General features: G+C 43.7%; 1 protein-coding gene across 1 annotated transcript in view; it reads right to left on the bottom strand.

The window, feature by feature from the left end:
- The window catches only part of KCNV1 (potassium voltage-gated channel modifier subfamily V member 1), an 86,668-nt gene that overhangs the window by 9,559 nt on the left and 62,686 nt on the right, over positions 1 to 14,423 (bottom strand). The window lies entirely within an intron of this gene.

Below are 14,423 nucleotides of genomic sequence, written 5' to 3'. Positions count from 1 at the left end.
ATCAAACTAGTTCCTCACATAGGGCTGGCGTGCATACTAATACTGCTGAAGGTAAGCCACTGCTGCACGCTGACTGCTGCTCTGCCAGGTGGTAATCGCAGCACTATTACAATCATGCAGTAGCATTGGCCGGTCGCATGGATTTACAGTTGGTTGAACCGTTGAAAGCAAATTGTAAAGCTGATCTAAATTTAGGAGGCGATTAGTCCAACATTGAATGCAGGGAAGCCAAAAACAAGCTTCTTGAAGTTCTCAAAAAAGGGGCATAATTCTAACCATACAAGATTAATTAGGAAGTAATTCAATTTAGCATTATGGGAGAAGAAGAGAGTGCAACAGCAAAGACTCTGAGACACCCTAGAAGAGGCGCAGCCTCTGAAAGGCCAAAGGCAATTTAGGTCAATTATCTCAAAGTGATTATTATGTCAAATCCAATCATCCAATGGAATCGACATTGGGCCTCATTACGATTTTGGCGGTAGCCATGCCGCTATTGGCGGCATGGCTGCCGCCAAAATCAGGTCCGGGTTCCCAGAATGGGGAATTACTGTTCCATTCTGAGTTCAGAGGGCCCGGTAATTCCTCCCTCCAGGAACCCAGGCCCGGAACTTCCCCATTCCCATTTCAGCCCCCGTGGGGCTGAATGGGAATGGGGGAGGGAGCTAACAACGGGCCGATTACGACCGGCCCGTTGTTAGCTCCCTCTTCCCCTCGCGGGACCTGCTCTGCACGCCTGGTTTAACCAGACGTGCAGAGTGGGTCAGGCGAGGGGACATCGTAATGTGGCGGAATGGTGTTAACGGGTCCGCATCCTTTTACGGCACCCGTTAACCCATTACGCCACTCTTGTAATGAGGCCCATTGTGTAATGTGGATTTGTGGAAGCCGAGACAATTATTGTCAAGGTTGACCTGGGTTTGGGAGAGTGGATATTGGTGGTGTCTTTTCCTTTATTAGGAAGTAACTAATTCCATAACAGCCAGAAGAAGGGGACTATCAAGGATCGGATAGGGTGTTCCCAAATTTAAATGAACTGCACCTTCACATCTGTGGTGAAGTGTTGTTGAAGGCTTTAATGCAATGGACACACAGGGAGCGAGGATAGCACCTCTATTTCTAAGAACGAGGCTAGTGATAAGGGCTATCAACCAATATCCCTACTAGACTTGGGTGGAAAAATATCTGGGAAAGTCTGTTTGGCGGGTATGTGAGAATGGCTATCAAAAGGTGCCTTGTCTCTCCATGACAACTTCGATTTAGGAAATGAAGGTTTACCACTATCCAATGCCCTACTCACCAACTGATTACGCCCAGATGCAGCTTGCTTACAAAATAAACCCAGTGGCTTTTGCTAATCTAAGCACTGTATTTGATAATTAATTCATACGGAACTCTGGTCTATCTTGCTATACCTTGACGTTTTGGTGGGGTTACATTATGGCCCCTGAATAACGAAATGTTTCTCTCTGTCAGATTTGCCGTGTTAAGCCAGCACACCAATGAATTCCTTTCGACCCATGAGATTCGACAGGGGGTGGGCTGCCTCTTCTTCTGTATTTTTTTTATCTATTTGAGCAGGATGTACAATGTAATGCATCAAGCCACCCTGGATGTGCCTAAAATCTGAGTATGCCTACACGGCTCTTATTGCATGTCGACAGTGCTCTTCATTTAGTTAAGACTGGGCTTGCCTTGGTGAAATCGCTGGATGTTTTTGTTTGTTGGGATGCAAGTGCAGCGTCCAAGACAGGCGGAGAGATTTAGACTGTGAAAAATATATAAGCAAGCATCCTAGTTCCAGCTGTTCTCGTTGGGTGCGGCAGAATGTGCATGTATTCCTTTGTAGGTAGCTTTGACACATATTTTTTTTTTTAATTTTTATTTTTATTTTATTTCAGCTCATTATGAACTTTTAAAATAATAAAAACAAAGCAGAACTTCCTTCTTTACAATTGCGATGGTTAACAGGCAACATTTGTCTCTCAGGCTTCCAGTTTCTCCAGTTCTATTCTGTTCCCACTTTCTACCATAGTTCTTTAAACCCTCTGTTAGGGAGAATTCTCTGTTTAGGCTGAATTTCCTAACCTAGTGAGTCCCCCAGCAGCTTTGCTGGATTTCTGGAGTTTGTTTTTCCCATCCTGCCAAGAGTGTGACCCTTTTCCTCTCACTCTTGGACATGTATGTGTGTAATTCCTTTGAGATGTCAATGTGTTCGATGGGCTATGGGGTCTTTTACTCCATAGGGTCTCATAAGTTTTTCTATGTGTGTCACTCTGCACCCTACGTGTCGTGACACGGGGGCGCCCTAGCAGGTCCCCCCACCATAGACTCCATACCCGGGGACTGACTACTGTCTCCCCGGGCATGTAAAGTCACCATTGGCTTTACTAGACCTAAATTTACTAACAGAACTAGTACCAACCATCTTATTGTGGACGTGCTAGTAGGGGTAATACGATTACTCCTGGATCTGTTACTCGAGGGGGCACTGTCCCGTCCCTCCTCGTCGAGTTTTGGCTGGTGGCAGTGGAAACTACTTGTTATGTTCGACCCCGAGCATAACCCTATGGGATTCGTCCCATTGTTGAAGATTGATACTGTTTTTCGTTAATCTCCAACGTACCACCAGACCACTTATCTTAAATAGGTTTATCGAGTGGTATTTTCTGCCAGAACTCGGGTTGTAAAATGGCGTCTGTGTTTTTCTCTGTGACTCCTAAACCAAAGGTTGAGCCCTTTGTTCCACTTTTGGCGGGCCTCTGGACAGAGACCCGCGAAGGTGGCGCCATTCTGTCTGGGTTACCTCAGGGGTGTGGGAGGGGGTTTAGACACCCTGGACCGAGTTGCCTTGCCAACTCAGGTCGCACTCTGAAGTGATTGGCCCAGGTGGTGAGCCTTCCCGCTCACCACTTAGCATGTGTTGATTGACAAGCTAGGCTGAATGAATGGGGGACGTCTGCATAAAAGCAGGGCCTTTGGGACTGGATCTTCAGGAAGTCGCCACTGGACCTAAAGAATCCGACGAGGGTAACGTTGACTCGACCTGCACGACGACACCTCCGGTGGAGCCCTGCGGAATCGTCTCACAATCTCCCGACGACAGAAGAGATCTCCCTGCCAGAGAGGCTCTTTCCCTGGCTGGTGGGAACAACCAGTCTTCTTCTTCTTTGTGCTTTTTGGTCGCCCAGGACGCAGTGGTCGAATTGCCCGTGCAGAGCACCCGGCAACCGGATAGCCACTACTCCTGCACCGTGATCGAAAGGTGGTGCCTTGTGACGAAGCACTCCGCGGCTGGTTTCTTCCCTGGTGGTGCACCGGACATCTTCTCTTCGACGACGAGAGCATCTCTTCTCTTGGCCAAGACCCGTCGTGCATCCACCACCAGGAACAACTGCCCCCGTCGGAGCTGTCTTCCACAACAAGGTACCGTAACCGCCTGGCTTCCCTTTTTCGATCGGTTCGTGTGAGGTATCTGATTCCTCTCCGTTCCGTTGGGTTGCCGCCAAGCTTTATTCACTCTTTGTTCTGAACTGGTTCCACCTGTCGCTAACCAATTTGCTAAACGAGACTTGAATGCATCACCCGTAGAGACTTTCCAGGACATCGTGCCTTGCCTCTCACCGAGTGGGCCTGGCCGCCGAACTGTATGATCTAGTGTGATTAATGCTTTCTTGCCGTGCATTTTTACCCGCTTCAGTGCGAACCGTGTTGACTTCGTTACCTGCCTTTCTCTTCTCTCCCTTCCTCACTAAATATTCGAGTGCCATCTGGGTTGAGGTATACACCTCTGTCTGAAAATAAGTGGTGCCGTAGAACCTAGAGTTGTCGATAGTGTGGTTCAGGGGATTGAGCTTATTCCATTCTGCAGAGTAATTGTATTTTGAATTATTTGCCGTGGTTTGCTTTAGTATTTTTCATAGACGTGCTGTTATCAATAAATAACTTACTATCTTTATACTAAAGCCTGGTTGCGTGTTTACTCGTTTTGCTGCAGAGAATTACCCTATCTTGTATGCTCCCTATACTGACCAACTTTTCTTGAGAGAAGTCTGACTGCTCAGCCACAGCTACCAATTGAATCTGTGTGGTGCAGACTGCTACCAAGTGGGTTCATCGCAACACCTGTAGTCCTAAATCTTTTGCAGTGGTCCCAGAGGGAACTGCACAGGTTTCCGCCTAACACCCTCTTTGGAGTCTTCGTCATTTGTGTTTTGTTGTTCCAATTTTTTTTCTAGTTCTCCCAGGTATGTCGTTAATGCGAACATCAGTTGCCTGTTTAGGCCTTCATGTAGTAGCGCCCATATGTCATCATTCGTTTGGTATTTACTCCCTATGGTTACCTTTTTTAAGTGAGTTTCTCTCTCCTGTTGGAAGTACGCACATTTCAAGACCAGATGTTTTAGAGATTCTTTTTGCAATCGGCAAAATCGACACAAGTCATCATTCTCTTTATTTTTATTCCAGAGATTTAGTACTTGTTTGGTCTTGAACAGATTCAGACAGAACATAATAAATCGTTTCCTTCTTATTGGACAAGGGAAGCGTTCCAAGTATTTCGGTATCTTGTTGAGCATTCTTGCTTCCGAGGGGGCATCTTCCATGCGTCTATAGGATGCCCTCAATGCTAATGTTTCGCACCAGTCACATTCCCATCGTTTTTTCTTTACTTTGTTGGGATTTTGTTTTAAGGTTTCCACATTTGTTCCAAAGGTCTCCAACATTTTTTCACAATTTGCTTTCCACTGCGTAAAGATGGTATCAGTTGCTGACTTATTTGGGCAGTTTAGAATCTTAAATTGCGGGAGTTCGTCCGCTCCCACAATCTTTCTATGTAAAGCTAGAGTATTCCATTGCACTCTCGCGTTGATTGTTGTAAGGCCTAATTCGTATCGCAGGCAAGCGACAGGCGCACCTTTGGGCAGTTGTAGTGCTCTTGACCAGAATGTGTTTTTGCACCACGTCCAGGTGTTAAAAGAGCAGCCCAACATTTTTTCGGCACAAAAAATTAGTGTCGGGATGGCCTTTGCTCTGTAAAATTCCGTCACCGGTTTTAGACTGAATTGTACGTATTTTTTGTTTATTGTAGCAGCTTGCGCTCCCAACATCGTGCACTTTCTCCGGATGTTCATTATCATTGGTTCGTCAGTTAAGTTAGAATTTATTGTGACACCGAGATATTGTGGTTGGGTTACACGGGCAAGCTGTACTTCACCTACTGACCATGTGTACTTTATACTTTTTTTGCTTGGCGCTCCTCTTAGATTTTACAACATTACTATCTCGGTTTTGTTAGTATTTATTACCAAGCCATTTGTGTCTGTGTATCTTTTCAGAGCCGTTAGCTTTCTTTGTAGTCCGATCAGTGTTTGATCTAATAGTACCATGTCGTAAGCATATACCATGTGAACTAGATTTTGTCCATTTATTTTTGGGGGAAAAGCTCTAATTTGGTTTAGGTCTTTTCTGACATCTGCAGTCAGTAAATTAAATAGGGTTGCTCCTAAAGGACAGCCCTGTTTTATACCTCTTTCCGTTCTTATTGATGATGATAGAGAGCCTTTCACGTTCAGCCTGATTTTAATCAATGTCTCTGAATACAGTTCTTGTATTGGTTTTAGTAAGTGTGGAGGACAGTTCATTTTCTTCATCTTTGACCATAACAGTTGCCGATCAACACTGTCAAATGCATATGCAATGTCTACGAACGCTATATATACCTTTGTTTTGTTTTTCAAGGCTTCCATTTTTAGCATGTTGTTCATCAGCAAGTTCAATGAGCAACCTACTCCTTTTACGAAGCCGGTTTGTCGGATGTGGAATTGCTCTGTCTCCTTGATCCAAGCTACTAGTTGTTTCAAAATTTGATTAGCGAAGACTTTCCCAATCACGTCGAGCAACGCGATGGGCCTATAGTTTTTCGGTTCAGAGCGGTCCCCTTTTTTGAATATTGGGACAATTATTGTTGTTTTCCACGATTTTGGAACTCTCTTTTCACGTTGGATGATTTGGAAAAGAGTGTAGCAAAAATTTGCCCAAGCCTCCGGATGATTCTTCAAATGAGCATTTGTTAGGCCATCAGGCCCAGGCGCTCTCGAGGAGCTCAGCTTTTTTATGTTTATTAAAATGTCCTCCTCTGTGATGTTACGTGCCCACTCTGTTAGATCATCTATCAGCCTCACTCCTCTTATGTTTTGTTTCAAAAACAGTTCAGTGTAATCTTCGATCCACTTTTGTTCGGTCACCGTGTTTATTATCAAGGCTCCTTGTGGTGCTTCTAAGTTGTTGATTACGGACCAGAAGCCTTTTACTGCTCTTGTAGATATCAGCGCTAGCATTGCTTCAGCATCTTGTTGCATGATTTTGTGTTTGTGCATTGATAGCCATGCTCTATATCTCCTCTTGAGCGTTTTAGTTTTTAGTCTCTTCTGTTCTTCATCAAGTGTCTTTAAGGCTCGAATATCTTTGCGTAGTTCTCTTTTTGTTTGGACTATTTCTGTATTATAAACATGTTGGTGTTTATAAATCGACTTTTGGTTTATTCTTTGCGCTTCAGTGTATTTTTCGAGCAGGTTGCTGTATTCAATCTCTTCGTTAAACTGAAGCCTTGGGGTCTCAGCCAGTGCACTTGTCAGGTTGTTGATTTTCTGTTCATCTAGACGCACCCTCTGTCTACTTGGTGCAACTGTTAATGGCTGGTTCCAGATGTCGATCTCTCCTCCTTGATCTGCTTTTATTGATGTCATCAGCAGATTGTGATCGCTTTGATGCATAGTTGTCACTTTTAATGTAATTACTTCCTTAAATATGTTTTCTGACATATAGAAGTAGTCCAATATGGATTTACTTTCCTCTCTCTCCCAGGTGTGTTTTGCAGGGATGTCTCCTCTGACGTTACCGTTCAGTAGATGTATGTTCCGGGCATCCATCTCTTCTGACCAAGCTTCGGAAATTTGGCATAAACTGGTCGCTGTTCTGATTGGTTTTATTTTTTTGTGATTGTTTCTAGGTAAGCAGTCCATGTTTAGATCTCCGCAAAGAATAATATTTGCATTCCTTTCCAGTTCATACATTTTATCAATGATTTCACAGATCAGGTCTAGGAAATCACTATCATCCAGGTCCTTATGTTGCAAATATATGTTGATTATGTGCAAAATCTTCTCTTTCTTTTTTGGCACTGCTTCCACAAGTACTTGTGGCACCTGAACATACGGGGATGGGTTTGCAGATGAAATTAATTTTAGATGGCCGCCCGTCTTTATCAAAGTTATTAGTCCTGCCTTAGGCCTTCCTTTGGTTTGTTTTATTGCAGGATTGAGTGCAATTTCATAGTTTACGGCCACTGGCGCCTTTTGAACCCACGTTTTTTCTAAACAAATAATGTCTAGGACTTCTAGTTCTTTCAGTTCCGTATTATATAGATGGAAGAACCCTCAGCTATTCCAGGAGCCGCAGGATATCTCCTTGTCCTCCTGAATCGTTTGGCATTAGCTTTTTCTCGTTTGGCATTAGCTTTTTCTCTCGCTATTTAAAGTTGCGGCCAGCCAGCTCCACCAATCCTGTTCCCATTCTCTGGTTTCTTTGTGTTGGGCTTCTCCGACCTCATCTCTTTGTTTTGTAGATTGTATGATAGTTATTTTTATATCATCTTTTGGTGGTTTTTCTCTGAGGTATCGCTCACTAGTTAGGTTAATTTGGGAGCTATTTGTCTCGCGTTGTTCTGTACACAACTTTTTCTTGGTTTGGTGTTCTTCACTCCTCGTGTATATTTGTGTGTTGCTTTTGATCTGTTCCTTGGGTTTAATTGCCAGCTTTTCATTTCGGCTTCTTGGTAAGTTTTCCTCAAGAATCTCACAGACATCAAAACCCAAGGAGTTTAGGTCCAATTTGTTGTTCAAGATCAAATCTCTCACTATTCTAGAGTGTATATGTAGTAACACCTGATCCATTTTTCTTTCATTCAAGAACTCGCCTGTTTTGATATCCTCCGTGTCGATTGGTCTCAGTTGTGGAATGTGTTTAAACAACTGAAGGACATTGTGTCTATTTAGTATCAAGTTGTCTGTCCCACAAATCACTCTTTCAATCATCAGGCAATAATTTGCATTTCTGTTCGGTCTCTTTATTGGTTGATTTGTTTTTAATGGTTGATGGCGAGGTTGTTCTCTTCTTTGTTGCTCTCTCAGTTCTTGTTGGTTAAGTTCGTAGTTCCATTCCCATTGCTCGTTTACTTGAGTTTGTGGGTGGTCAACTTCTTTCTCTTTATTTATTACGACCTCTGTAACTTTTGTTTTATCTTCTGAGCCAAGGGCAAATACTTGCGTTGTTTTGGCCTCATAAGTCCAGCGTTCACCAATAGTAGGTTTATAGTAGGTTCTGATTGGCTAGCGCTTATAACTTCAGCACTACCTCTGTTCTCCGGAGGGATTATTCTACAGATCCGTTTTTCCTGTACTCCGTTGTGAAGTTTCTCAATCTGCTTACTTCTATCTACTTCAAGGTGTTTGGAGTCTTCCGGGGCTTCGACGTTGGTATCAAGGGAGTTAGAATTCATCTCTTCTTCAAAGTTAACCTCGGAGTCATGAGTTGACAAATTAGCGAGCAGATCAATCATGTCTGCTTCGTCGCTTTTTTGCTGATCTCGATTAACTGCATTTTGTAAGTTGCCATTTAGTGCTGAGTCCAGCGGTTTATCCTCCACGTTTTTTTTTTTCTTTAGTAGCTATCTGATCTTCTTTATCTATATTTGTCTTAAGTAGTGCATTTAGATTTTTTATATTTCTCAAGAATTTGCTCGAGCTTCTTGTTTGGTTATTTTTCCATTTCGGCATATTTTTTGTCTTTCTTGTTTGTTTCTTTGGATTCTTTTTCTCCTCGCCATCTTTCGCTGGACTTGGGACCTTGGTTTTTATGTTAAATATTGGAAAATATGCACTTGGAGGAACTTTGCTTCTCACTTTGTTTACTGGCGTGGGAGGCACGTTTGATGAATCCTCGGCGTTTGCAGGCACTTCCTCCACTGCTTCTATATTTACTGAAGCTTCTGGGGAATCATCCCAATCAGCTGCATTCATAGCTGTTGGTGGTATACCATCTGCATTTGCAGAGGTAGAGGGTTGGTTTTCAATTTCCTTTTCTGTTCCGAAGCTTATTGTTACCATTTCTGTGGCTTTATGTATACATTCTGATTTCTTCTGTCCGCAACTTTCTGTATCATCCAGATCAAGTACTTCTATTATTGTACTAGCATGCGTTGTTTTATTTGAAGATTTGTTTTATTTTCCGGTCTGCAACAGTGTTGATCCCCATCCTGTCTTGTTGGTCCAGCGAGCCTTGCCTTTCCTCTTGACACAGATTTGTATTGACATTTTCAATTGTTTCCTGCTCGCTGTCAATCGTTTTCTGCTTTGTTGTTGGGTGCGCTTGGTTTTTCAATATATGGATCGCTTCCCTCGCCAGTTCTGCTAGAAGTCTTTTGTCTTCCGCATTTGTTTTCATTTGTTCTTTAAGCAATATTGTCATTAGCTCATATGACTTGACATTATTTTTTGCCTGTTGTTTCATGTCAGCAATTTCCATTTCTAGATTTACTGTTTTGGAGTTCAGCAAAGCCATAAGCGTGTTTTGATCCTTACTTGTTTCGTTCAGTTGTTCGTATAACTTTATCAATGGAGCCACCATGATTGTCAGCACAGAGGTGAGGTTTGGTCGAAGTTCATTTATAATTTGGCCTATTAGGTTTGTGCACCATTTACGTTGTTCCTCATCATTTGGAGTTTTTCTCTGTTTCCGCTGATCTCCCGGGCCTCTTCGTATTTTCGGGAATTGTCTTTCCATTAGCGAGGAGTCAGTGGTGGAATCTGTGTCGGTGATATTCGAGTCGTCAGGTTCAGACGATGACATATAATTAATTCGACTTCTTCTGTTGCATTTCAATTGGTTTGATTGTCTATCATTCCCACTCAATTTAGTGCCATTTCTTTTTTGCGAACACAGGATAGGCTCAGTAGGACTGCAATCTGTTTTACGTCTCTTTAGTGGCTGGGCCTTGTAAGTTTCATATGTTTTGTCATCTGGCCGTTTATGTGTTATATTTTGGCTCGGTTTCAATTTAGCTTTTGTCATCAATAGTCTTCCCTGTGGACTAGTTGTATGAATATCCACTACCTAGTTTGTGGTCAGGCTTTGGTTTATAATTTTCGAATCGTTTGGCAATTTATTTGCGATTGCATTTGAGTCTCTCCTGTGTGAGGCGTCTCCATTTGTTTGTAAGGTCTCTGTAGGATGTCCATTTCCATCCTCTGTTCTCTTCGGTGTATTTTGTTTGTATATGGCCTCGGATGTGAATACATCCTCGTTGGTGTTTATTATTATCTTGTCTTCGTTAGAATCCTTTTGTGGTGACGTCCATTTGTCTCCTTTGTTTACTTTTTCTCCTACCCTTTCATCGACGTCTGTAAGGTCACGTTCGACACTTGTTGCTGTATTAATACCATCATCCAGTTTGAGTAATGATCTGGGGCTCGCCTCCATTACTGCCACCGGTAAGGGGCTGTTTGCTATTTTGTTCCTGTTTGGTATTTTTTGGAGGCAAAATGTTGCCTGAGACTCTGCTTTGTTATGTGAGCTCAAAGACCCTTGCTCAATCTCAGTTTTTTCTATCCCTAGTTCGGTGTGATACGGAGCATTTATTCCTCCCATAATTTCTGGGAGGCTCTTAGTTCTTGTGCTAGAATTTTGGTGCCTTGTTATTTTATCTTCATCATAGTCCGGCGTTTCGAGCATGCCATTTTCGATGTTCACAGTTGTCAAACATTTTGCTGTGGAAATTTGGTAGGGAAAATTTTCTGCACTCACACTCGCACTTACTTGATTTAATTGGCCGTTCATCACATGTTCCTTTGTTCCAGGCTCTGATTGTCGACGCCTCAGATTATTTGGTCGCGCCGTCGACATCTCCACACTGGCTCACGTGGCTCTTCAATAGTCGGCGTAATCGGGAGGGTGGGCAGCAGCGTTCTCTCGCTCTCCGCTCATAGCAAACAGCCAAATAGCAGCTCCTTCTCAAAGAGTAAATTGCCCTTTGCGCGCCGAGCTTAGCGCCGCAAGGGTCGATGGGGCAGTGTTTAATTCCCTCACTTCCTGGCCCACTTCCTGGTTGGGGCGGAGCAAGGAAAAGGGGGCGCGGGCTTAGCCTCGCGTCTTTATTTCACTGGCAGTTCTCCCCGTCTCTCGCAGCACAGCCAAACAGCAGCTCCTTCTCAAAGAGTAAATCGCCCTTTGCGCGCCGCACATATTAGAAACACCATATAGCCATACAGAAAGAGCAACAATGTTTTCATGTTGCATATGCAGATGTTAAAGATAAGATGATGTATGTTGCATTTATCAGTAGTGTATGGTGTCATGTTTTAAAGGATGTGCAAGTAGGCAGCTGACATATGTAGGCGTTTGGATAGAGTCAGAGAAGTGCTGTAAAGGCGAGTTCCACGGGCCAAGGTAGCTTGAGTTCTGCCATATTGGATTTTAGGGCATGTTACAGGATGCATTTTTGAAAATATGAGAAACAGGCTCAACATGGAACTGTGGCCCTGTCCAGTTAATCCGCAGACAAGTCCTCCTCCCCCTCCAGAGAGAAGTTATAATGTCAAGGTCACAGGCATCTGCACTGTGTCGATAACAGTTAATTGAGTCAAGCTGCAGAGCTCGGTGGGGCTAGGAAGGTAATGTTGGGTCCAGGGAGGGAGGGTAGGGGTGCACCTTTTGAAGGTTAAATTCATGTGCGCAGGGCATGGGGTTCTTTATTGCCAAGAGGATTGGTGAATATTTAGAGTACTACTGCCCTCACCCAAAGAGAGTTTATCCTATTTGAACTGCAGGTGCCACAATCTAGGGATAAATGAATGCACAAAATTCAGATATAATAGTGGTGATCACGTCATTCATGGGCACCTGGGTTCCCAGAGAGATATGGGGGGGGAGACATGCTAGGGCTGTACCATGATTTGCGATTGGAGGAGCAGAGACAATGCCAATACATGCAACTACAAGATTAGGGAGCTGTTTGTGCATGCCACAGTGTCTGGTATAATGAGAAGGGCCATGGCTCTATCAAAGCAGAGTTGGTCTTGCTATTCACACTTTGATCAGAATCTGACGGAAGAGTGGACATCACGTGATGGTCAAGAATATTTTACTTGTTAGAGAAATGTATTCCTCTAACAAATCTTTTACGAATATGGATTTTGACATACATATCCCAAAGTTTGCCATGAGATGTGAGTGCCCCCTAAATTCTACAATGAGGGGCCCAACTTTGTTGGCAAGCGATTTCAATGCTCATTGCATAGGTGTCGCAGATGAGTGGTTGCTTGAGTCTAGGGAGAACATCATAAAGTGCTCTATGGCCACAGGGAACAACTATGGTCTTCGCTTGATAAACACAGGCAGTAGGTGGACAGAGCTGTTGTTGAACTTTGATTTGAACCAGTCCTCCCAAGTGACTGTGAAACATTGTGTAATGTTATTACCCGGCAGAGCAGAGAAAGCTCGACCTGCCTGGACAGTATGTTTGTCACTTGTGGCTTAGAGACTTTGGTCTCAAGGTATGAAGTCATCTGTTCCTCCCTGAGTGGTCATGCCATGCTGTATGCTACTTTTTGCATTGACAAACGGGCTAACAAGAGTGGCTTCTTGGCACAGGCGACTTGTATTTTGCAGGGGAACCAGATATTGTGGCCATGTTGATAAAATGTCACTCTCTTCCTGGGTCACCTCCACTTTCTGTGATGGCAGCCTCTCTGCACAGCCCATGTGTACCCCTTTTTGTGTATCCGCAGACAATGTTGGTGCCCCTTGTGTTCCCACCCACATCATGTCTCTTTTTGGGGGCTTCCCCAGCCATTCCTCACTTGCAGCAGAGGTTCTAATGATGTTGGCCCCAGAGGTGGGCGGCACCAAGTAGCAATAATCCACCAACCCCAGTAATGCGCTCATTTCACTTGGCCCATTTCCGTGGAATGGCAGGCTATTACCACACATTACAGACTGTCACTAACACCAATCTCACCATTATACATGCCCCAAAAGATCTTCAATGCATTCCTCCAAAATGTGATACTTTATTGCTGCAACTCTAGTTTGTGACAGATCTTTCCACCACACATTGTCAAAGACATTAGTTCTACCAGGTAAATCACATCTGAGGTCCTCCCTTCCTTGTGACAGCAGTTTAACACAACCCTTAAACAATGAGGTGTGGCCGTATTCCAGAGAAACTCAGACTACCAAAATGTTTTGGTTCCCTCGCCCTCCAGAATGCACTTCTATGTAGGACTGTGCTCATGACTTCCTCTATTGTACCACTGCAGATGAGCATAAAACAAGTGCAAACAAATGCAATGAAGAGGAGTCGAAGAAATCAAGATGATGAATATGGAATCAATCCATTACCACATTTTCTCATCATAGTTGTTGCACAATAATGAAATGTTGGGGAAAGAGTTCCTTACATTGATCCAACCAGGAAAGAGTAGAAATGAAAAGAAACACTGATGAAGTGTGACTGTGATATCTACACTAGGACCAACATTATAGGTGGCAATTCTGTAATAGGTGCCATACAAAAGAGCAATTGATAAAGAGAGACTGAGCAGGTGATATTAAGGAAAACTAGATATGTAAACCAAGACAGGGCAACACAAATCCCATACATTAGTCATTTGGGACTACAAATGCACAAAGCCAACATTACAGAGGGATTAAGGGAAAGGACATTCATGAAGTGGAGTAATGGGGCATTGATCTAAGAGTTTCTCTTCCAGGTTTAGGAGGTGGATCATCAGTGCGATTTGGGAGTGATGGCAGTGGTGTTTTTAATGCAGAGCTGTAGTGCATTCCAGTGGTGCAGTGCAAAGATGAAGAGGAGGGCAGGTGAGAATGCGAAACAGAGATCAAGGGGGCGTTCAAGAGGAGGGTGTGCGGAGGAGATTAGCCAAAGATATATATTGGCTGGGTAAGAAGGGGCAAGGTAATGAAAGGACTTGGAAACAAGCAGTAGGGATTTGAATAGGAATTGATTTCTCAGAGTGCCAGCCAGAATGGCAGGGTTCATGGGGAATGAGAGAAGCGTGAGGGATTGCTATATGTAGCCCTCCCTGCTACCTGCTCTGCCATCTGACAGCTGCAAATTGATCAAACACTATCCCATACTTGCATCTAGACTGCTTCGCGCTCGCCACCTGATACTTGCATCTAGACTGTTTTGTGCTCACCACCTGATACTTGCATCTAGACTGTTTTGTGCTCGCCACCTGATACTTGCATCTAGACTGCATTGCTATCCCAAACCCAAATAGCCGTGCTAGCTGTGATTTATGCTACCTGTGTGAAACTCGAATCTAGATAAACATGACCCCATGCTA

Source organism: Ambystoma mexicanum, chromosome 5q (assembly GCF_040938575.1).
Source record: "Ambystoma mexicanum isolate Mex_15411 chromosome 5q, UKY_AmexF1_1, whole genome shotgun sequence".
Classification (NCBI taxonomy): Eukaryota; Metazoa; Chordata; class Amphibia; order Caudata; family Ambystomatidae; genus Ambystoma; species Ambystoma mexicanum.
This window is presented reverse-complemented; position numbering and strand designations above follow the sequence as displayed.